This window comes from Panthera uncia (genome assembly GCF_023721935.1).
Source record: "Panthera uncia isolate 11264 chromosome B3 unlocalized genomic scaffold, Puncia_PCG_1.0 HiC_scaffold_1, whole genome shotgun sequence".
Taxonomy (NCBI): Eukaryota; Metazoa; Chordata; class Mammalia; order Carnivora; family Felidae; genus Panthera; species Panthera uncia.
In genome coordinates, this window is record NW_026057582.1 from 65,770,242 (window position 1) to 65,793,586 (window position 23,345).

Genomic DNA, 23,345 nt, shown 5'->3' on the forward strand with positions numbered 1-23,345 from the left:
TTTCTTTCTTTCTTTCTTTCTTTCTTTCTTTCTTTCTTTCTTTCTTTCTTTCGTATGGAAAATGCTAGGCAGGCCAGGTAAACAAAAAGGAGCCTAGATAAAAGTTTTTTTTTTTTTTTTTTAACACTGACTCTGTTCCCAGGTGTGAAATTCTGTCCATCTTTGAGATCTAATTTTACTTGAAAAAAATATGGACAGAAAAAGGCAAGAACAGCACACCATCCCTGACTCTCTTACCAGCTTCAGCGGAGGTAAAAAGATAGAACATTTTATCAATATAAATGATTTCCTAGAGCTTCCCCAGGAAGTAGAGTAAGTGGGATTGGGACATATGAGAAACATTTTGAATTTTCTGAAGGAAGATGATAAGGTAATAAAAGCTGAGATCAATTTAGAAAGTCTGACTAGAATTGAGGATCTCCCTGCCTAGCCTGAACAGCCACAATTTTCAGTCCTTGTGTGAATTCCAAGTGACAGCAGGGAAAGGAGTCCTCTGCTCTCCAAACACCATGCAGTCAGTTGTAGTAGTAATGGCAGAGCCCATAGATAATGTTATGCCAACTAGAGGTTGGTGAGAGGTGAGTGCAGGTCTGCAGTCTGAACACCTGGGGCTGGCTTGAGGCCTTTGGCACTGTCCTATGTTTACATGAGTCAGCCCTCAGAGATCCTTTGGCTTCCTGTCTGATTTTTAAGTCATAGCCAGATGGGAGAGGCCGACCAAACTGAGGTCTCCGGACTATAGCAAATGAGAACTTTGGTTTTGACCAGGGTCCCAGATCTCCTTGGGCCCAACCTTCTAGCAGCATATTTGACTTGACTGCTTATAACAAGATGTCACTTAAACCAGTTCCCCTAGTTACTTGAGATAAATAGCACAGAGGGAGAGAGAGAACTGAGGGAGAGTAATATAAAAATGTGTGCTTTTAGCTGAGATTTTCAGCTACTCCTTTTGATTTTCAAAATAGCCCCCATTTCTGAATTCTGAATTTCTGGGAGAAAGATGTCAAATCTAATGATTGCCATTTAGTTTTTCCAGTGATTCATTGGTACTGGGAAATAAGAATTGGAAGGGAAGACACAGGATTGCAGCTGGACCAATTTTGTTTTTTCTTCTCCCCATATTGTCGCCACAATGATGCTATTTTGTATAGGTATGTATCTTCTGCATCCTTAGGCCCTGCTTTAAACTCTGGCAAGGAATATATGAAAAATTTCTCCCTTCAATTCTGTTAAAATTATTTCACTACACAGTAACATAACCTCCCATTGTATAAGTTTCCAACAGATATTTGAAAAAATATAAAGCACTGTTATATGAACCTTAGAAGGTGAATGGAGTGTGGTCTTTGCCTTCCAATTGAACAGGGAAGTTATGCTATATATTAAGCTATCTATAACACTTGGCTTGCTGTGACACATGTGTTGGAAAATTTGGAAGTAAAGCTCTCTGGATGTTCAGAGAAGCTGGAGGAAATTTTCTTTTTCTAAATTAAAAAAACATTAAAATTTTTTTTTGCCTCTAAAATTTTTATTTTAATTTCAGTTAGTTAAAATATAGTGCTATATTAGTTTCAGGTATATAATATAGTGATTCAACAATTCCATACATTACCCAGTGCTCATCAGGGAAAGTGCATTCCTTGGTCTTCACCACCTATTTAACATATCCCTCCACTCTCTCCCTTCTGGTAACCATCAGTTTGTTCTCTGTAATGAAGAATCTGTTTCTTGATTTCTCTCTCTCTCTTTTTTCCTCTTTGTTCATTTGTTTTGTTTCTTAAATTTCACATATGAGTGAAATCATATGTATTTGCCTTTCTGTGACTTATTTCACTTAGCATTAATACTCTCTAGCTCTATCCATGTCATTGCAAATAGCAAGATTTCATTCTTTTTTATGGCTGATTAATACTCCAGTAGTGTGTGTGTGTGTGTGTGTGTGTGTGTGTGTGTGTGTGTCACCTCTTCTTATCCATTCGTCAATTGATGGAACCTTGGGCTGGTTCCATAATTTGGCTACTGTAAATATTACTGCAGCTAACATAGGGGTGCATGTACCCCTTCATTTTAGTGTTTTTGCATTCTTTTGGTAAATACCCAGTAGTATTTGGATTGCTGGATCATAGGGTAGTTCTATTTTTAATTTTTTGAGAAACCTCCATACTGTTTTCCAGAGCGCCTGTACTAGTTTGTGTTCCCACCAACAGTGTAAGAGAGTTCCTTTTTCTCCACATCCTTGCCAACACCTTTTGTTTCTTGTGTTGTTGATTTTAGCCATTCTGACAAGTGTGAGGTGATATTTCAATGTAGTTTTGATTTGCCTTTCCCTGATAGTAAGTGATGATGAACATTTCATGTGCCTGTTGGCCATCTGTAGGTCTTCTTTGGAGAAATGTCTCTTCATGTCTTCTGCCCATTTTTAAAATTGGATTCTTTGATTTTAGGTGTTGAGTTTTATAAATTATTTATATATTTTGGATACTAATCCTTTATCAGAAATGTCAGTTACAAATATCTTCTCTCATTTAGTAGGTTGTCTTTTAGTTTTGTTGATTGTTTTCTTAACTGTGCAGAAACTTTTTATTTTGATGTTAGTCCCAATAGTTTATTTTTGCTTTTGTTACCCTTGCCTCAGGAGACACATCTAGAAAAAAGTTGCTGTGACTGATGTCAAAGAAGTTACTGCTTGTGTTCTCTTCTAGGATTTTTGTCATTTCAACTCTCACATTTAGGTCTTTAATCCTTTTTGAATTTATTTTTGTGTATGGTGTAAGAAAGTGGCCTAGTTTCATTCTTGCATGTTGCTATTCAGTTTTCCCAGAAGAAATTTTCATTAAGCTGTTGGGAAATGTTTTTCTAGGACTGTAACTTTTGTAGCTAGAACTTGAGAGATATATATTATAGAATTTTAGAGTTAGAATGAGGAGGGAGGGCAATATAGGAACATGGATGACATAAGCTATAAGGCCAAGGGTGGTTTCAGAGAACAGACACTGGCCCAAGTGTAGGGTATATAATAATATTAGTAATAGCTTATCTTTAGGATATTCTATGGTTTTCACATCTTCCCCCCATATGTTATCACATTTGATCTTTATAACAACTCCACAGGGTGCACCTCTATTTGTTGAGGATCAAGTTAATGAATTTTTTCCTCCTCACTGGGCACTAGGGAGCCACAAAGGTTATTTCTGAGATGGGCTTAATGAAGGGCAACCCAGCTAGAAGAATTTTTTTGCAGGCTGGATTGGAATGAGAAAGTCTGGAGTTAAGACAATTCTGACACTATGGTGGTTGTATAGGTGCGAGAACAGAAAGGGAGGAATGAGAAGACACATCCCCAAGTATAATTGCAGATCAAGTGGAAGTGACTTGAATGCTTCAAGAGGGACTCAAAAGCATTATTTTATGAAATTCTCTGCTGTGATCTTTCCTTAGAGTTAATTGTTCTTTGTATTCTCAGAAAATTCTGATCACTTTAGCACTTCTTTCTGCCTCATTTTATTATTGTTTACATATTTCATACTTACTAGGTTGTAAGCTTCTGGCAGATAAAAATAATGCTATTTATCTTTGTCTTCCCTTGGAGGAAGCATAGAGCTTGGTCACTTGCACATAAGTAGTATTTAATAAACACTTGCCATATTTAACTAGTTTGGCAGTGAAAGACACAAAGAAAGCTTAAAACAGCAGGGTTGCAGGAAAGGGTTATTTATTTAAGAAACAAGTGAAATAAAGTGGACAGGATATCCAAGATGGAGTCAAACTTGGTTTAAATCCTGGCACACATTAGTTTTCTAAATGACCTTGGCCAAGTCACTTAATGTTTTTAAGCATTATATTTTCCATCATATGACATCCCAATGATAAAATCAACCTTTTGAGGTTGCTGTGAGGACTAAATAAAACATTACGTGCAAGTTGTCTAACACAGTGTTTGGCATGGAAGAGATTTTCAACCATGTGAGTTCATGTCCAGGTCTGCTCCAGCCCCCTGACTTGAGTATGTTCCTGGACCGATGAGGAGAAGATTAAGAGATGGAAAGCATAAAAGAAAGGAGAAATTATAGATCAAGTTTCCATAAGATGGAGCAGGCAGAGAAGGTATTTCTGAAAAGACAAACAGATACTCTTCCCTTTAAATAGGCAGAGAAGGAATAGTGAAAATTTATTTTCAAGTGAAGAGTAGTAGTTTCAGGAACACTGATCTCAGAAAACTTGGAAGATTATCTTCTAAAGGTGAGAGGTATGGGGGAGGGGATTGTAAGTGCGGTTGAGTACTGGAAGAGAGTAAATAATATCTGGAACAGCTGCTGTGGGTATTGGGGCAGGGAATCAACAACACAAGAGAAAGATTGCTTAAAAGTAATTAAGGTCAGTAAAGCCTGGATGGCATGAGTTTGCTGTTGACACAATCAGCAAAGCATCAAAAAGCATGAAGGACATGTATACATATATATTTTTTTTCTGCAAAATAAAGGTATACTGATATATTCTGTCAAAGAAACAGAATAGCTTGCCCAATCTACTGTTATATTATATCTGGAAAAGACTTTAGAGATTATGTAGTTCAACCTAAGCTTAGGTATGGGAAATGAGTGTGACTTGCCAGAAATTATTTTACCAGGAGGCCATATGGCATAATGGTTAAGAGTGTGGCATTAGGATCTGCCTGCTGCATATGAATCCCAGCTGTGTAGCCTTGGACAAGTTTTTTAGCCTTTATTATTATAAAATTATCCTGTGCCTGAGATACAATAGTCACTCCATGAACATTATCTAGACTCAGATCTCCTGATTCTTCTGTACTGTTCTGTCTGCTACATGAGTCTGCCTTGTTGACTGACAGAACTCCCTAAGGATTGACCATGGGTAACGGACTGTAATCTCTTTTGGTGCAACTCTTTTTATTTTTTATTTTTTCCATTTATTTATTTATTTATTTATTTATTTATTTATTTATTTTTTCAATATATGAAGTTTATTGTCAAATTGGTTTCCATACAACACCCAGTGCTCATCCCAGAAGGTGCCCTCCTCAATACCCATCACCCACCCTCCCCTCCCTCCCACCCCCCATCAACCCTCAGTTTGTTCTCAGTTTTTAAGAGTCTCTTATACTTTGGCTCTCTCCCACTCTAACCTCTTTTTTTTTCCTTTCCCTCCCCCATGGGTTTCTGTTAAGTTTCTCAGGATCCACATAAGAGTGAAACCATATGGTATCTGTTGTGCAACTCTTTGTAAAAAACATATTAGAGGGGCGCCTGGGTGTCTCAGTCAGTTGAGCGTCCGACTTCGGCTCAGGTCATGATCTTGCAGTTTGTGAGTTCAAGCCCCGTGTTGGGCTCTGTGCTGACAGCTCAGAGCCTGGAGCCTGCTTCTGATTCTGTGTCTCCCTCTCTCTCTCTCTGCCCCTTCCCCCGCTCATGCTCTGTCTCTCTCTCTGTCAAAAATAAATAAACATTAAAAAAAATAAAAAATAAATAAAAATAAATAAGAAACACATCAGATATATTGGGCTTATATTAGATATATTGGGCCCATATTTCTTATGAATTTGCATTCTTAACCTTTGACAAATCAAATTTTCTCTTCCGTGTTTCCACTGAATTTATACAGCACCTTCACGATAAGGATGATCTTGCTTGAAATACTTGTAATGAATGGTCTTTATATATAATTTATGAAACTGCCTTATTTCTTTCAACATATAGTTTTTACAACCACTTACTTTTGAAGACTAATCTCAATTTTCTTAATCAGAAATCTGTTAAAAAGAGAACCCTGTTTAATGTATTTTTGGGTAAGAAAATCAAGGCACAAGGAGAGTCATTGAGTTTCCTGAGGCCAAACAATGGCAGAAATGTGGGATATGAAGCATGGATTATCCATAGAGTGTGGCTTCTCTTCCAATCATAACCTCAAACCAACATGAGCTGATCCAGAGGCCTGATACATAGACCATAAGGCACTAAACTCCCTTTTTTAGAGCCCAGAAATAATTATTTCTTTCCTCTACTTCTCTGACTTCCATTTTTATAGTAATGAAGAAAGAATTAAAAATCAGGCCTAGTAAGACCATTTGGGCCTCAGGAAACAAATCAATTGTTTGTGTTTCCTTCATTCCAGAGATATTCTGAGGGTTGGTACACACCAGCCTGGAAGAGAGAAAGATCCATGGACCATCTCATTTCTGACTCACTCAGCCAGCTGGGTGTTGAGACTATTTCCATGGCTTCCAATCCGTCAGTGCTTGAAAACATTTACTACAGAAAGGATCGCTGGCTGAGGGAAGACATTTGTCTAATTCGGCAACAGCACTTTACACTGCATTTCCAGATTATGCCTCTTCTTGAAAATGATCTATTACAGGAGCAGTTTATAAAATTAAACACTTGTCATTATGCAATGTAAAATTCATGAAGCAACCAAATGTCAGGGATCTACATATTTAAAAGATGGGAGTTTTAGCATTTCTTCCCTGGCAGGGATTCTGAGCAGAAAAAGGCCCAGAGAAAAACATAGCTAATCACAAAGCTGTTTTGGAACAGACCAAACAACTCCTTTTTGGAACTGTTAGTCCAAAGGGACCCTCTTTTCCTAATGAAAAAAGTAATTATTTCTTTAATAAATATTTACTGAGTATCTACTATGTGCCAATCACTATGCAAAGCATGGGACAACATCAGTGATTATAAGCAATGTTCTGGCTCTCAGGGAGCATACATTCTAGTGAAGGGTGGGGTTCAGGGAGGCAGGCAGTAAACAAGTAAATAAATGAACAAGAAAACAATACTTTTGACACTCATGGTTCCCTCCTTACCCATAAACATTATTATTATTTTTTTTTTCTGTCAGAGAAAAAGGAGATCTATCTCTTTAAACTACAGCAAACTTTTTTGAATTGCCAGGGCTAAATCACTCATGTGTACAGTTAACACTAAGCAATTGTGGGGTGCAGAATCCCATACTAGATTCAGAAATGATGAAATACTGTAAGGTGAAAAAGAAACTAGCTGTCTGTAAGGAACTTTCTTTTGAAGAAATATAAACCACACTCTTGATAAAACTGAAGATCATACTGTTAAGACCCTCTAAACCATGCTCTCTTCTGGTTCAACTTTACTTCTAGCACTGCAAGAAAGGAGTAATAAGCATTTATCTCCAGGGTTAGCCTGTGAGAGATGTGGGAGCATTAGGCAGCTTAAGCTCTTGCTTAGGGACCCAATTACCCATCCATTGCATGCTCTTGAAGAACATTCCCTGCTACTGGGACCAGTAACCTACAAGTTTACTTCTAATGACTTCTTCATAGGGAACCACACCTACTGGCTATAGTTTTCTTAGGATGTTTGTCCTACCAGATTGAGACCCATGAATATGCTAGTGCCTTCTCCTCAGAGCTCTGTTGTCAGCTGTCACACCACTATCACCAGTTCACTTTCAAGGCCAGGTGTGTCATTGACATTGAGACCTGGCTGCTTTGGCATATACAGGAATTTTCAACATGGAATCATGGCTTTGACATAATATTTTAACTTCTGTCTTTTAGTGTTTTAAAATATGCATCATGGTGAGAGGTAAAGGTATAGTAAGAGTCAAAAATGTTGGTTTCACATGTCAATTAGTGATGACACAACAAAGAAAACAGTGATTTTTATACATTGAAAGTGCCATTTTTGGTGTCAAAACAGCTACATCAAGATGATTATGTTAAAGTGGGTGCATCATATCACAGTGTCAAAAGTTGTTGAAATGCCCTCTTACTTCATCTTCCTTGCTCATCTAGGGTAGCCTGTTCCAAGAAACTCTTTAATCTGAAAATAACCTGAGTGTCCAGTGTCAGTAACAAACTACACTAAACAGATGTCACACAGCATTCCTGCTGAGGCATAACAGCATCACGCACCTATGTCAGAAAGCAGGGAGAAACTATGGGGGGTGATGAATCCTCAGGCCATAGCCTGTGGTCCAGCTTTTTGTGAACATTTATATTTCCCTTAAAGCGAGACCACTTGAGGAAGGATCTCAGAGGAGAGATCTGAGACAAGTGTGATCCACCTTAGATTGCTATCAAGGGGCAAGTGTATTTTGAGAGGTTAATAAGACCTAGGTTTTGGAAGGAGTGAATGGGTCGGGGAGGGGGGGCGGGGGGAAGACTTCTCTGTGCAAAATATTCCTGTACAAGTGATGCCAAGAGACAAATTGGAGTTGGACATGTGTTCAGGGAACATGTGTTCAGAGAAAGTGGGATGTAATTGGCAAAGAGCCTTGAGTATGTGAAGCTACAGAAATTTGATGTGGTATTAAGAGGCAATAAGAAACTATTATGGATTTTTAACAGGTGACTTACATAATAGCAAAGTGGTTGAAAGACTAACCAAGCTTTTTTGTGAGATAATCTGGTACAGGAGTGGAATTAGAAGACAGAAGAGCTTCCTTGAAATTACTCTACAACCTAGGTATAAGGCATTGAGGATTTAAACCCATTTGCAAAGACTACATAAATGGAAATGAAGCTGTATATATGAAGTAAATCAAGAAAGAATTTGCAAGATTGGGAAAGATTAAATATGGGGGATAAAAGAAGGATAAATCCAAAATGAATCTAAGGTGTTAAATTGAGTTGAAAATTGGGCATATTGTTGCCATTGATAGCAATGGACATACTTGGAAAGCATGTCTGCTTGGAGGCAAGAGTCAGAGCCCAGAGTTTACTTATCATAGTGTTGATGGGACAGCCAAGAACTATTCTGTTGCAAAGGTAAGTGGTGATATGGACATGGAAAGAGGTTGTAAAATCACTGTGGAAATGGAGGATTTTGGAACTGTCTTTGAAGAAATGGGAGCTAAACTCTTGTGAGCAAATTGTCATCAATTACCATCATCATCACCATTGTGTAAGGATACAATGGGAATAGGTAAATACATTTGTAAAGTCACAAACATTTATAGACAAAACCCAAGTTTGATAAAGTCCCCAAAGAAGAAGATATAGGTGAAAAATTGAAAACAATGAGGTATTTGTAAAACAGAATGAGTAAAGTAGAGAAGAGAGTGCTTCGAGAAAGAGGTACAGTCAGGGTGCCATGATGAAGCAATGAATTCATAGACTAGGAGCAGAATTTGACCATTTGACCTTCTGGAAAAGCTGATTTCCTTTTTTAGAAAGTAGTGAGTTTACAGACAGGATTAAGTAGGGAGTAGCTGGTGAAAAAAAGGGAAGATTATAATAGAACTCAGTTTGAAAAGGGTGGAATCAAAGTTGGAAGGGACATAGAGGTCATCCACAGTGACTTCCTCTTTATTTCAGGAATCACTTTCACAGTCTGTATCCCTAACAGATATTCCCGCCACCTTGTTGGAAGGATGCCCCCTAATTTGTCAGGCAATTGGTTCCATATTTGAACAGTGGGATAGTGGGTCAGTGAAGTTTTCATTTCACTGAGATAAAAAACAAAGCTTGGAAAGATACAAGTACAGAAAGATATTTTCTGGTAGCAGGAAAGTACAGAATGATCAAGTGAAACTCCATATTTAACTAGAAGAGAGGCTTGTATTGGGCAAGAAAAAGAGACATTAGAGAAGAAAGGATGAAATAATCTAGAAAGAGAGGGAAGATAAAGTGTCTTAGAGGTCAGAGGCAGGAAGTGATCAGAGACACAGATGGAAAAGTTATTTTCTTTTTATTTATCCACCCATCAACCAGTGCCTGGTACAGTGCTTTTAGCATAGCATGTGTGCAATAGAGAGACATGCTGATTGATTGAGAAGAAAGGTACTTTTGAAATCTAGGAAAAGATAAAGGGAGGGAGTTGAAAGCAGATCTAGGATCTAACTAATGCTACAAATCTTATGAGCTAAGGAGCAAAAGAAAATTCAGAAGCATTACTTTTGGCCACTGAAAAGAAAATGGCTGTTGTTTAGTCAATTTTAAAGATAATGATTTAAAAAAAAAAGAAAACTATCTGACTCCTTTGTACCTTCTCCCAAAACTGAAGTAATAGACAAGGCATTCAGATCAAATCATCTCTCCTGGAAGATGAGACATGCCAACAGAACCTCAGCCAGATGGGAGCTGTAGAAAGAGGCTCAAAGGGACATTTTGTTGCCCAGTCAGTTTGGATTTAAACCAGGTGCCTCCAGGGTAGAAGGCCAGCACTTCGCCAGGCAAGAGCACGGATGTAAGCTGCCATTGTGTGAAAACAAGTTAAGTTGCTTGGTTCCAGGGAATATGATCCAAGTGTCATAAATGCATCTGTTTAATAATGCGTATCAGTAGCTGTTCCAGAATTTGGGTGCCTTGAGCTGCCTTTGTTTCCTCATTTCCAGAAACATGGACAAGCCTGTGTCTTAACAAAAGCACTAGATGGCAGCATAAGACATCTATTCAACTGTCTCTCTCCACAGGCTGCTGGAATTTTGACAGCTACAAAACGGTACCTGTGGTTTTGTGTATAAAACTGGTATAACTGTTTGTACATTTAAAAAATGTAACAATAAATTAAACATAAGGGAAAGGGGTTGCTAATAAATACAGTGTTAGACTGCATTTTTGTATACCAGGTGACAAGCTCGGGCATTCAAACCTGATTTGTGCAAGGGGATAGGCAGGATGGGAAGCAAGTTGAAGGAGCTGCAAAATGTACATGCTGAGTGGTTATAGCTTCCTTGAGGGTTGTTGTTGATTTACCCATATGTCTGTATGCATTACACAGAGGTGAAAATCTAGGAAAGTGAAGGGTACGATATGTCTGAAAGTCTGGTAACGAGGGATTCTAGATTCTGTGATTCCCCTAACTCACTGTTTGGATGCGTGGAAGCTGAAAGTGTGAGCTCATTATATCTGTTTTCCTTAAAAAGGACACAAATCATGCCTTTCCATTCTCTTAGATCCATGTATCATTTAGAAAATGGGCCTCTTAAGCCTGCACACATCCTTGCCTATAGGACTGGGCTCAGTAGGCACAGTTGTCTTTTTCTCTGTTGTGTAGGCTGATTCACTTTTTTTGGTTAGAACAAACTGTAGTCCGAGATGCCAAGGGTATGAGTTTGATTCCCGTAAGGGCCAGTTGGCTTGCTGCAGAGAGGTGGAAAACAAAAACTATTCCAAGGCTATGTATAGTAAACCTTGCTCTACCAGCTGTAATATTCTTTACCACTCCTAGAAAAAGAATTCAGAGCACAAGTTCTATCAAGATGATCAGAAGCATTATCTTTTTATTCTTTCTTTCTTTCAACAAATATGTATTATCTACTAAGTGCCAGGCATTGTGCTGGGCAATGAAAGATCTAAAACAAAAACAACCCCCCCCCCCCAAAAAAAAAACATGATATAGCATAATATACATCTTTCTTTATTACACAGACAATAATAGAGGTTCCTACTAGTATAATGACACATGACACATAGATCCATAATATCTTATTTGGGTCTCACAAAAACCCTATTGTTTAGATCTTTTTACAGATAAGGAAGCTCAAGCTCAGAAATAATTAGAAATTTGCCTAAGATCATAGCCAGTAAGTGGTACACATGGCATTTGAAGCTAGGGTTTTGATTCCAATTCATGAACTTTTTTCACTACACCGTACAACTATAAAGAAAATGCTTAATATAATATAATATAATATAATATAATATTATATTATATATATACATATATATTACCATTTCAAACTCTTCTGTCGAAAGCATTTTTATCTCAGAAATGTGCGAAATTTAGATCAAATATTTGAATTCAAGTACTGCATGATTATTAGTAAATAATGGTAGGAATAAAATTTACTAACTGTGGAATAAAAATAATATAAGATGCCAAGGAGGAACATTCCACCTTGGTTTGTTGTTGTCCCTAGTGCTGGTTTACAACTAGGACAAATGTTCTTTTTAATAGCAATTTTCTTTTCATAGAGTGGACACACATATTTCTTCTGCTGAAGGAGTGTTTTCCATATATTATTTCTTTATGTCACATACCTCTTTCTCTCATTTCCCTCATTGTTTCCCCTAGGTTTCTGTCATACTCCATAAAGTATGCTCAGCTCCTTGCAGACTGACTGGCATGTAGTGTTTCCTCATTTATTTGTTGAATAAATGGAATGAATAAAAATAAAGAGTCTCTATTTATTTGTTCTCACTTGGTCCAGCCCAAGCCAGTCTCCTGCCTCTTTCCAGAGGATCTCTCCATTTTAAAATCAGAATTTATTTCGAATCTGATCTACTAATCAAGGCTGTCCCTACATTTTTCTAATATTGTATACTCTCTTGCCACATGGTTTAGCACTTGTTTTTGGGTTTTCTGGCATTGTTTTCTAGTTGTTTCATGTAAGAGAGTCGTGTTTCTTCAACCAGAGTATGAGGTCTAGGAGGGCAGTGCTTGTCATCACATAACATCAGTTTAGTTGCTTCTCACAACATTTTGCCTATTTAAATCTGTAAATTCTGTGTGGTCATGCCTTTTTGTGATGGCACATTCTAGTCTAATCCCATCTAGAGGCACTTGAGTATGAGCAGGGATGTGGAGATGCTATCTTTTGGAAGGTGCTGCACCAGGTGAAATCATCCTGTTTCAATGTGGGCATTCAGACCAACAAAGAGGCCGTGTTGCTTTATACCTGCAGCCTGCTGATTGCCCATTTTAGTGATCTAGGTCCATCATCTCTCTTTTAGCTAGTCACAAAGGGCCAGTTGTAAACAACCACTGCCCAAATTGTATCACATTACCCAGGAGATGAGCAAATGCCAGGAATAGCCTCAGTTAGAGTCTAGAGGGCTTGCAACTTACAGCCTGTGATGTAATCAGAAGCAAAGACCATAAAAAAGTAGGTTGATTTCCTTTTACTTACCATTCAATGAAATGAATCATTTAAACACTCAGTGATTTTTTTTAAATAAGCTTTTGACATAGAGATTAATGACGTTCTCCCCACCCCATGCGTTCTATGTGCATAAGCCCAAAGTTGGCTTATCCATATGCATTATGTTGCTATCTATATGGTCAGATCTGAAGTACTCTACAAATGCCGCAGTTTTTTCCTGCTGGCCTATTACAGTATAACCTTTAGCATCATTTATTTTGGATAAGGCATCCAAATTTCTATGGAAATGGATATTACCTGGAAGAGACATTAGAAATTACCAACAAAGAGTAATTCATTGGGTCATTTAATTTTCACTCAGCATCAGCAACCTCCACCCCCACCCTGGCTCAATTCCATCCCCACCACATAGAATCAGCAGGAGGGCAGAAAATGAAAATTTACCACTCAGAGGTAGAAAGTTCTAAAACAATCTTTATTTGAGACCAGAGGTGAAAGGATCAAAAGTCTGAAGAACCCAGAAGTATGTATGTATTTTTTTTCTTTTGTGGGGTTCTGGAGAAGAGAGGAGGGGTAGGATCCCAATTCCACATTTTTAATCAGTGTGTTTCCAGGTTGGCCTGAGGTTTGAGGTACAGGGTCACTCCATATCGCGTCTGATCAGCACTTAAGAATTTACTGATAAATGGCTCTCCCATCAAATCCCTCCAAACCCTTCAATAGCTGCTCTTGCCTACAAGGATGGGCCTTTCTGAAGGCTCCTGATGACTCACATCTCACCTTGCCAGAGGTCCAGAGAAATACACATTTTTGTGGTTACTATGTTCAGGAGAGGACACAGCAACTAGAATGGGAGTTAGGGGAGGGCATGCAGCCTGGGTCCAGTGTCCTCGGTTTTTGTAGTCTTTGTGATGTTTGTCTGTATTTCATCATCTTGTGTTTGTAAAAATAGCCATGGATAGCCTAATAATTTTTTTGTAGTTACCACATCTACAGAATTAAGAGATCTGTGGTGCCAATTAAGTAGTGAATATTTAAGGGATCAGATCCGTTAAAGTGACCTAGACTAAACTACCTGAACTGCCAAAGAATCAGCTTTGCTTTGGTGATGTGCCAGGAGCTGGACTGTTTTAGTGGGAAGAGTGAGAATCAAAGGATTGTGTGTGTTTGTATGTGTGTGGTGTGGTGAAGATGGCAGTGGTGGTGTGTGCATGGAGTGTCAGAGAGTGTGTATGCATGGGTCGGCACCTCTGTGTATCTCTGCGCACGTATGTGTGTGTGGACAGTGAATCTTATATTCCCTTGTTTAGTGGAGTTAATAGGACTATTATTGTATGGTTTTAGGCAAATTGTTCACTTATGTTATTCACATTTCCAAATATCTGCAGCTGGGTCAAATGAAAGCTGGACTAAACTGTACCTTCAGTTAATCTACTCTGCTGTTTAGTTCTTCTGAGCAGCTCAAATGTTGATAGACCATATGGGTCCAGATCAGACAGCATGGAGTTCTAGAAGTGGTTTAGGGTTGGGGAATAGAATTCTGACCTGGATAAATCCTACCTGTATAACAACTACCTCAGATGTTTGCTATGAGGGAAAAAAACTAGGCATCTTCTGAAAAGTGCTCAGCATGTGGCATCTCATTTAGCAGGCATCCAACCAATGGACCTTCTCTTTCAACCTGGCATAGTGAGCAGAAATGATGACTTAGCCCTTTGCTTTTGTTCTTCTAACTTTAGAAGACATAATATAAATCTTTTTGCCATCCTCCCAAAAAATTCACTTTATTTTCCAAATAGTGCTAGAACGTAGTAACAAAGTGGTCCCAAATAGCACACATTTCTGATATGAGGAAATACTTCTTTATGTCTACTGTGGGCTCTAGACTTTTGGTGCCTTTGGGTAATCACATGACTTAAAGCAAGACTTGCAAGAACTCTAAGTCACTATTTTTTCCACACTAATGTAAAAATTACCCTTTAAAGGCCTAACTCAAATTTTCTATGTTGGCCCACAGCCATCTGTCACCTTTGTGAATTTTGACTGCTACTAGGGTTACATGTTCTGAAATAATTTCTTCCATGATATAACATTTCTCCAACCAAATATTTAGCTCTAAGTGTGCAAGGTGTGTGCAATATTTTTTTTCTGTAGTATATTCTACAGTGAAAATGTTTATTGACTGGTGGATGACATTGGTGATTTCATTTTCTAGGGAGTAATTATCCAAAACGTAGACTACCACATTTGGATTTCTTGCTTTTTCTTCTTCCTTCACTACTTTACCTATTGTAAGCCCCCTCCCTACTCCATCCTCTGTACCCCCAGACAATGGACAGGACAGAGGAAATTTAATCTGGTATCTTGGTCCACTCTTAGATGAAAGAATTTGAGAAGCCATTGCCTACAATGAGATTTTTGAGTTCTCCAAATTATCCATGCATTCTTTTTTTTATTATTTATTTAAAGATATTTTTAAATATTTGTTTATTTTTTGAGTGAGAGAGACAGAGCATGAGTGGGAGAGGGGTAGAGAGAAAGGGAGACACAGAATCTGAAGCAGGCTTCGGGCTTTGAGTTGTCAGCACAGATCCTGACGTGGGGCTCGAACTCATGAACTGCGAGATGATGACCCTAGCTAAAGTTGGTCACTTAACCAACTGAGCAACCCAGGTGTCCCCATGCATTCTTTACTACTATTAGCAAGGGCTCCTAGAGAGAAGCTCATGAAAACTTTATACAAGAACCACTATTATTGCAGGGAGGTAAGGGTTAAGCATAACATATGAAATTAAATGTAAGTTCTGCAGCTGTTCAGCTGGGTATAATAATACACACCTAATACTACTTACATTCTGATGTCCTAGTTGCTGCTAACAACTTTTAAACAAAGAAAGCACAGAATATTTGCATAACTAATTCCAAGTTTAGGAATTTGCTTTATTATCGTTAATGAAAAGAAGGGGAAAAACTCAAGACTATATAACTTGTGGAATCAATTAAATGCTCTCGATTTCTTTCTTTTATTTGTTCATTCATTCATTTGTCTGACTTTCCTTCTTTCCATCCTATACTGCTAAAGGTGATGATTAGGGGAGTGAAATAAGAGGATGAGTTGGGAGAGGTGTTGTGTCCCAAGTGGGCCAGTTCTCTTTTGCTGGTCTCTGTCATGATGACAACTGAGAAAATATTTTTTTTTTTTTAACGTTTTATTTATTTTTGAGACAGGGAGAGACAGAGCATGAACAGGGGAGGGTCAGAGAGAGGGAGACACAGAATCTGAAACAGGCTCCAGGCTCTGAGCTGTCAGCACAGAGCCCGACGCGGGGCTTGAACTCACGGACCGTGAGATCATGACCTGAGCCGAAGTCAGCCGCTTAACCGACTGAGCCACCCAGGTGCACCAGAAAATATTTCTAACAGCCCCCATGTCTCCATTTCAGCAGCTCCCAATATCACACTGTCCTAGCACTGGAGTACCATGGGCTAGTCCCCACACTATAGGAGGTGCTGTAACATAGCTTCTGTTTACAAACAGCAGACAGCCTAAGTACTGTGGGCACATTTCCCATATGGCATATATGTGGCATGTATCTGGGTTTTGCCAAAACATTGGTGACTTTACATACATTCTCAAAAGTCAAATGAAGTCAATTTCTGGGGCCTGAAACAGTTTAACACTAATAACAGCTCTTTCTCTTCTAGTTTTTACAATCCTACTCCTATTACTCTTTCAGAGTCCATTAAGATGAAGGCTCAAGGGCTAAAAGACAAAGTCAGTGGGCTTTTGCTATTCGGTGCATACTAAGCAGGTCACATACCTGCTATGGGATGAATGGTAAAATGGCTTTGATTTCTCAATGGTGGTAGTCATACTTCTAAGAAACATAACTTCATTTACTTTTAGAGGCGAAGCCAGTTGCCTTAGGCCCTTGCCAACTTCTGCCAGAATCAGGTGCGGGGCCTAGAGAGGTGAAGTAGGCATAAAATGACTACTTCTGGCTTTATTCTTCTTTGATGGTTTACGAATGGCTCTATTATTATGAAATCTGAAGCAAAGAGCTGAAAGAGGCTGGCTTAAACTTCTATGTCCCAGAGCTCCAGTTGGCTTTGAAGAAAGTAACAGCATTGAGGTGATTATCATTATGTACAATAGAAAGGTATGAAAATGGAAATGACTTGTCTAGGGTAACTTGAATTTACTTTTTTTGGGAGATAATATGGAAAAGATCAAACCTTTAATGTCTATTCCTCATCTTTCCCATCCTTTACCCCCACTCCTATCTTTCCAGAAAGCTGGTGTTTACAAGGTTTTGAATGTGTACAGAAGCAGCCAAATCTGTTTGAGAGCCTCAAAAGTATTATCTCAGGGAGTTATTCATCAGAACCATAGGGATCTCCACTGAGGAAAACAGTATCATATTCTTAGGGCAAACAATAGGTAAATTCATTTGCTTATAGGCTATGCACAGCGAAATATACAAAGGATCCATCCCCATTGCTTATTGAATGCTTTCTGGGTTATAGATACATCATCCCACCAAATAAAACAGGTAGAAATCAATATAAATTGTATAATTTATGCAGTTTATAATGTAATTTATAATGGGAGAATGACCGCCTACTATCTGTAGGCAATGTAACCTAACAGACCCACGATGACTATCTCTGGAGCCCTCCAAACAAGGGAGGACTTTTTCTGGCCACTCCATAAATCCTGGCTGGGGCAGCATAATTTTCTTGTAAATTTATTGACCACTACAGTGCTGAGTTAGATATTTTTTTGAGGATTTAGAAATAGACTACTTAATGACAAATCTTGGTCACTTCTTGATTAGATTGTTCAAGTTGATTACCTTGGTCAAGGGAAACAATGTTTTTAAGACTATTATAAATTAGTTTGCTGTAGTGTAGAGAAAAATGCTATTCGCACAAGCTATGGTACAAAAAATCTCACCAGTTCCCTGTATTTAGCCACGTGTCTTGCAAATACATACTACCAATTACAGGAGGAACTAGGGGAACAATATAAAGACATGTAATAATGCAGTGCATGTATCAGCCAGCATAGGTGAAGCTCTATAACATAAACTTTCTAATGCAGTAACTTTACACAATGAAGGTTTACTTGCTCGTGTCATAGTCTAATGCAAGTTGGTGGAGTGGATGGGGGGTCTTCTACACAAGCTTCTTTCATCTTCTAGGGCTTGGAAATACTCCATTGGAATATCTGAAATCAGCTGACTAATGAAGAATGAAGAAAAGATGGAGAAGGTACAATCATTATAAAGTGCCTTGACATGGAGGTGACACATGTTGCTGCTTCTCAGGTTTTATTAATGAGAAGAAGTCACATGACCCCATCTCATTGTAACAAGTCTGGGAAATGTGGCTGACCATTCACCAAAGAAAAGAACACAGATAATGGTGAGTTCTAGCTGTCTATTACAGTACAACTCACTGCTTTGGCAATAGCAATATCTTTTCGTAAACATGGGACAAGCCTTTTTTTTTTTTTTTTTTTTTAATGGGACCAGCTAAGGCTTATTGCCAGTATTTCATGTAATAGTTTGTAAAAGAGTTGCAGACACAATAGGGTGACTGTTAAATTTTCCTTTTGTATTACCTTCTCTCAAAATACATTCCACCACTGAGTATTGTAGCTGGGGATCACTGTTTCAGGGTGATAGTAGTGGATTCACTACCAGTAAGATCTTGTCAAGTCAGCACACACCACAGTCCCTTGATCTGAGCCTGGGTAGCTGGTTAAGAGGGCTGTAAATTTCAAGACAGTTCCATTCCCAGGTGCCATGGCACCTCGTGTTTCATTTCTAGCTCCTTGGTGAGAGTGTCTCCTCCCATTGGCATGACATTTAGATTGTTTTAGTGGCTCTTAAGATGGGTGTGAGAAGAACAGAAAAGCTCCTTTGAATTGTAATCAGTCTGTCTCCAGACATAATGCTAGCAAAGATGCTTAAACAGCACTCTGTAAAGATGTTAAGAAAATATTTGTAGTGCTTCACACACACCTATAGACAAAAAACAGTTCTTGTTGCTGTAGAAGCAGCAACACTGTACAGCCTTAATTAAAGCATCATCTGACCTGTTTTTTTGTTTTGTTTTGTTTTGTTTTTTTGTTTTTTGTTTTTTTTTAATGCTACAGTTGCAGAATCCTGCTGAAGAAGAGGATTAATTACAGATGAGCTGTGTGTCATGATAATTAACTATTGCGGCTTCCCTTATTTGCTACATTCTGGTACTTTTTCCGCTTTAGTAGATTCAAGGAATGAGAATTTTTATCACATCCCCTGCCTGATGTCCCTGATGGATTTGTCACACATAAATTTACACAGCATACACAAAATATTGAGCCATCAGCAGTTTTTTTTTTTTTTTTTTTTTTTACCCCTATGCACATTGGAATAGACAGCAAAGTCAAGCTTGTAATAAGACAAAAAGGTCCAGGTATAGAGATTTTAAAGGTATCAAGAGATGTGTTTTTACAGGTTGAGAAGGGGTCCTGAAGTGAAGTTGACATAAGCTAGCTTTGGAAATAGTGAGCACATGTTGGTGGTGGGCGTGGGGTTGAATAAATGGAATCCAAATGATTATGAGGAGATGACAAGATCATCTGGGTCTGATTTGATTAAGACTTGGGATTTTCCATTTAATACAATACAAGCTCATTCATTGCCAAGGTCATATCATACTGTAGTTTTCCACAAGATGTAGAACTCCTGAAAGCATCCGTGGAAAGTGGTGCCATAATCCTAGAAAATGCATAATTTTCTCTACCTGAAAGGATCTATTAGTATTGCCATTTGATTTTCTAACCAAAGTGGCTAAAAGTGTGTCCATAACCTATTTGACATTCCCTTCTGTATTGGTTTGTGCTCAGCTCAGTGGAGAGTTGTGAATAGTTAACCAAGATTCAGGAGAGGTTTACTTTGACTTGGAGCTTCTAAGAATCACTCATTTTGGTGCTACAGATAGCTCAGTTTTCCTGTGATCACCTCACTTCTAGAATGTCTGAAACCAGCCTTGTCACCTTTATTCAACCAGCCCTTTCAATAGTTGTAAATATATAATTCTCTGTATTTAATTTCTATCTAGATACCTACAGTGGCTTCATTGGTCCTGACTAAACCCTGATTAATAGATATATTTTCCAATATATATCTAGATATCTAGATAAGTTTTATAATAGATATATTTTCTAATTCTGCAGTTGACCAATTTCTGAAAAATTATGTGACAGAAATTTTTTTGTAAATAGTCAAAATTTCAGTTTGTTTGAAGTGAATTATTTACATTTTAAAACATAAATTATTTCCCCTCTCCTCTCAAAATAACTTGCACACAGGCTGAAATATTATCCACTATAAATGCCAAGCATATCAATCTAAGGGCACAGGCAGGGTGATCCTGTCTCATTCATATTACTTTTATTTTTTAAAAATTTTTTAGAGTTTATTTATTCATTTTTAGAGAGACACAGAGCATGCACAAGAGCAAGGGAGGGGCACACACACACAGAGAGAGAGAGAGAGAGAGAGAGAGAGAGAGAGAGAGAGGAGAGGGAGAGAATCCCATGCTGACAGCACAGAACCAGATGCGGGGCTGAAACCCACAAACTGAAAGATTATGACCTGAGCCGAAATCAAGAGTCGGAAGTTTAATTGACTAAGCCATCAAGTGCCTCAATATTAGTAGAAATAAGGACAGTTATAAATAAATAAATAAGAAATAAAATATATTTTGGTTTTAGAAAATATGCTTCCTGTATTTTCTAATGGGTGATTTAATTTTATCAAGTTATGAGAGAAACTTGACTGGAAAGAGAGGTGGAAATGTGGATTTTGTCAATATCTAGTTATGTCAAAATCTGCTAGTCATTTGGAAGTGTGTCTCCTATACGTAAAATCCTGAAAGTCTATTTAGTATCTTATCAAAGTTCAAAGAGTCTCAACCTATTTGATTACATAAATATATATTTTGAAATAAGATACCAGATATGAACAGTTGTAATTTATGTTAAATTTTAATTTTAATGGATTTAATGGATTTTAATTATCCATAAAAGATAAGGACTGTCTGGCTGATCTCAAAAGTCGTAATTCTGACTGATTTTCTCTTATAAATTGCAGATGTTCTGCTCTCCTGGACAAACTGAAATTCATACATACATAACATTCTTTTTTTTTTTTTTTTAATGTTTATTTTTGAGAGAGATATAGACAGAGAGTGAGCCGGGGAGGGGCAGAGAGAGAGGGAGACACAGAATCTGAAGCCGGCTCCAGGCTCTGAACTGTCAGCACAGAGCTCAACGTGGGGCTTTAATACCTGAACTGTGAGATCATGACCTCAGCTTAGTCAGACGTCCAACCAACTGAGCCACCCAGGTGCCCCCCCCACCCCACACACATCGAGTCTTATGTATATGCATACTATAGTTAAGAACAACTGGTGGTGGTGATGATTTAGAAATAACAGTACTTAACATTTATTCTTTGCAAATTTAATTATAGGCAGCCTTCTTCAGTTAAATTTAGTTTAGTTAAACATATGGTATATATACATACACTGATATAATGTCTGGACATTATAGAGGAACATGGCATTCTTCCCCAGAGTGAAACCGATAAACTTGAGTACATGATGTTAACATTCTTTCTCAGATATGCTTAAATAAAAATACAAGATACTAAATAGTTTTGGGAGAGAAATTAAGAATGAAGATGTAAACTCAAAACATTATTATAACCCTATCATCAGGGCAAGAGTTCTTCTATTCATACAGCATTAAAAAATTTTTTTAATGTTTATTTATTTTTGAGAGACAGAGAGAGACAGAGTATGAGTTGGGAAGAGGCAGAGAGAAAAGAAGAAAAAGAATCTGAAGGAGGTTCCAGGCTCTGAGCTGTCAGCACAGAGCCTGATATGGGACTTGAACTCACAAACCACGAGATCATGACCTGAGCCAAAGTCAGACGCTTAACCGACTGAGCCACCCAGGTGCCCCCATACAGAATTTTTAAATTGGGTTTTTCTGATATTTGTGTAAGTGTTTTTAGTTATTATAATAGCTATTTTAATCTTGGTAGCAATCCATTTGTTTAGATAAATGTCATTTTAGTATTCTTATTTTACAAAAAAGAAATTTTCCTCATTTTTACAGTTGAGGAAACTGGGGCTTAAATAAGCTAAAGTATATATCTGGACTATGCCAGTTAGATAAGAGATAGGGCAGATTCACTAAGATCTAGTTCAGTGTTCTTCCCACCAAACTATGCCTCTCTCTCCCCATATATAGAAGAGAATTAGCTTTGTTGCTTCTAACTTCACCACCTTTGTTTCACTGGTCACAGAGAGAGGTCTGCCCTGGGTTGGGACTGGTCTGGGTTAAAAGGTCCCATTGCCTTATGATCAAGGCAATAAAGGAGGTAAGGAATACAGATGACAATAAGTCTGTAATGCTAAGACAAATGAAGAAACAGAAATGAAAATGGTTTGATGGCCATAAAAAAGCTGTACTTCTCTAGTGTCTGGCTTTAGGAAGCATAATTGGTACTTCAGCTGCTGCATTCTAAACTCTGTCACTACATTCACCCCAGGCACCTTTTGGACAGGTTGTTTCTAGACAAAAAGAGTACTTGTAGGATTACCGAAATAAGTCTGTTCCTCTTAGGCCTGTTCCAAGATACAGGACTCCTCTGACTGGCAACTTTAGCTAGAGGATTTCCTATTGGCTCATTCCAGGGTGATGGCAGTGGAGGTGGAGAAAAGTAGTTGAATTCTGTATATATTTTGAAGGTGGGACCAATAGGATTCACTGACAGTTTGAATGTGAGAGTATGAGAAAAGCATGGATGTCAAGGATGATTTCAAAGCTTTTTACCTGAGCAACTCGAAAGCTGGATTGTCATCAACCAAAATGGAGAAGGCTTCAGATGGAGCATATTTCCAGGGGTGGAGAGAAGTTTCCAGGCTGTCAGTAGTTTTGTAATGTTGAGTTTGGGGATGGCTATTGGACATCCAAGCATATATGTTTAGTAGACAATTTGATGTATGAGTCTGGAGCTCAAGAACGAAGTCTAGTTATATGTTTGGAAATCACTAGCACATAAATGGGACTGAATGAGATCTTTGAAGAAGTGAGTAAGGACGGGGGACAATTGGTCTAAGGATTGAAACTGGATGGTCAGGGAGAAGAGGAAGAACTGACAAAGAGCCTAAGAGGGAGTTACCAGTAAGACAGGAGGAAAATTGGAGGAGTATGGTAACATAGCTGTCTCTGAGACATACCTATGGAGTTGGGAATATTAGAGTTATAGACCGGAGTATGAGTTGTAAGAATAGGATGGGCTAGTGTTCTTCTATACATGGGCCGTTGGATTAACTGTGATGTTGAGAACAAGACCGTCATTGTGAAGCTTTGAACTATTAGTTATGGGCTATGAATCAGTAAAGATACTTTTGATTTCAAAGACTAGAAAATGCAGCTCAAACCAGCTTCAACAATA

The 23,345-nt window shown here is 38.1% G+C and overlaps 1 long non-coding RNA gene across 1 annotated transcript in view; it reads left to right on the plus strand.

Moving 5' to 3' along the window:
• Positions 1-19,151, plus strand: part of LOC125909612 (uncharacterized) — a 27,274-nt gene extending 8,123 nt beyond the window's left edge. The window contains exons 2-4 of the long non-coding RNA XR_007453745.1: positions 10,333-10,439; positions 18,027-18,249; positions 18,986-19,151. This is a non-coding gene — a long non-coding RNA (uncharacterized LOC125909612). The remainder of the gene's footprint in view (positions 1-10,332; positions 10,440-18,026; positions 18,250-18,985) is intronic.
• Positions 19,152-23,345: the final 4,194 nt, after the last annotated feature.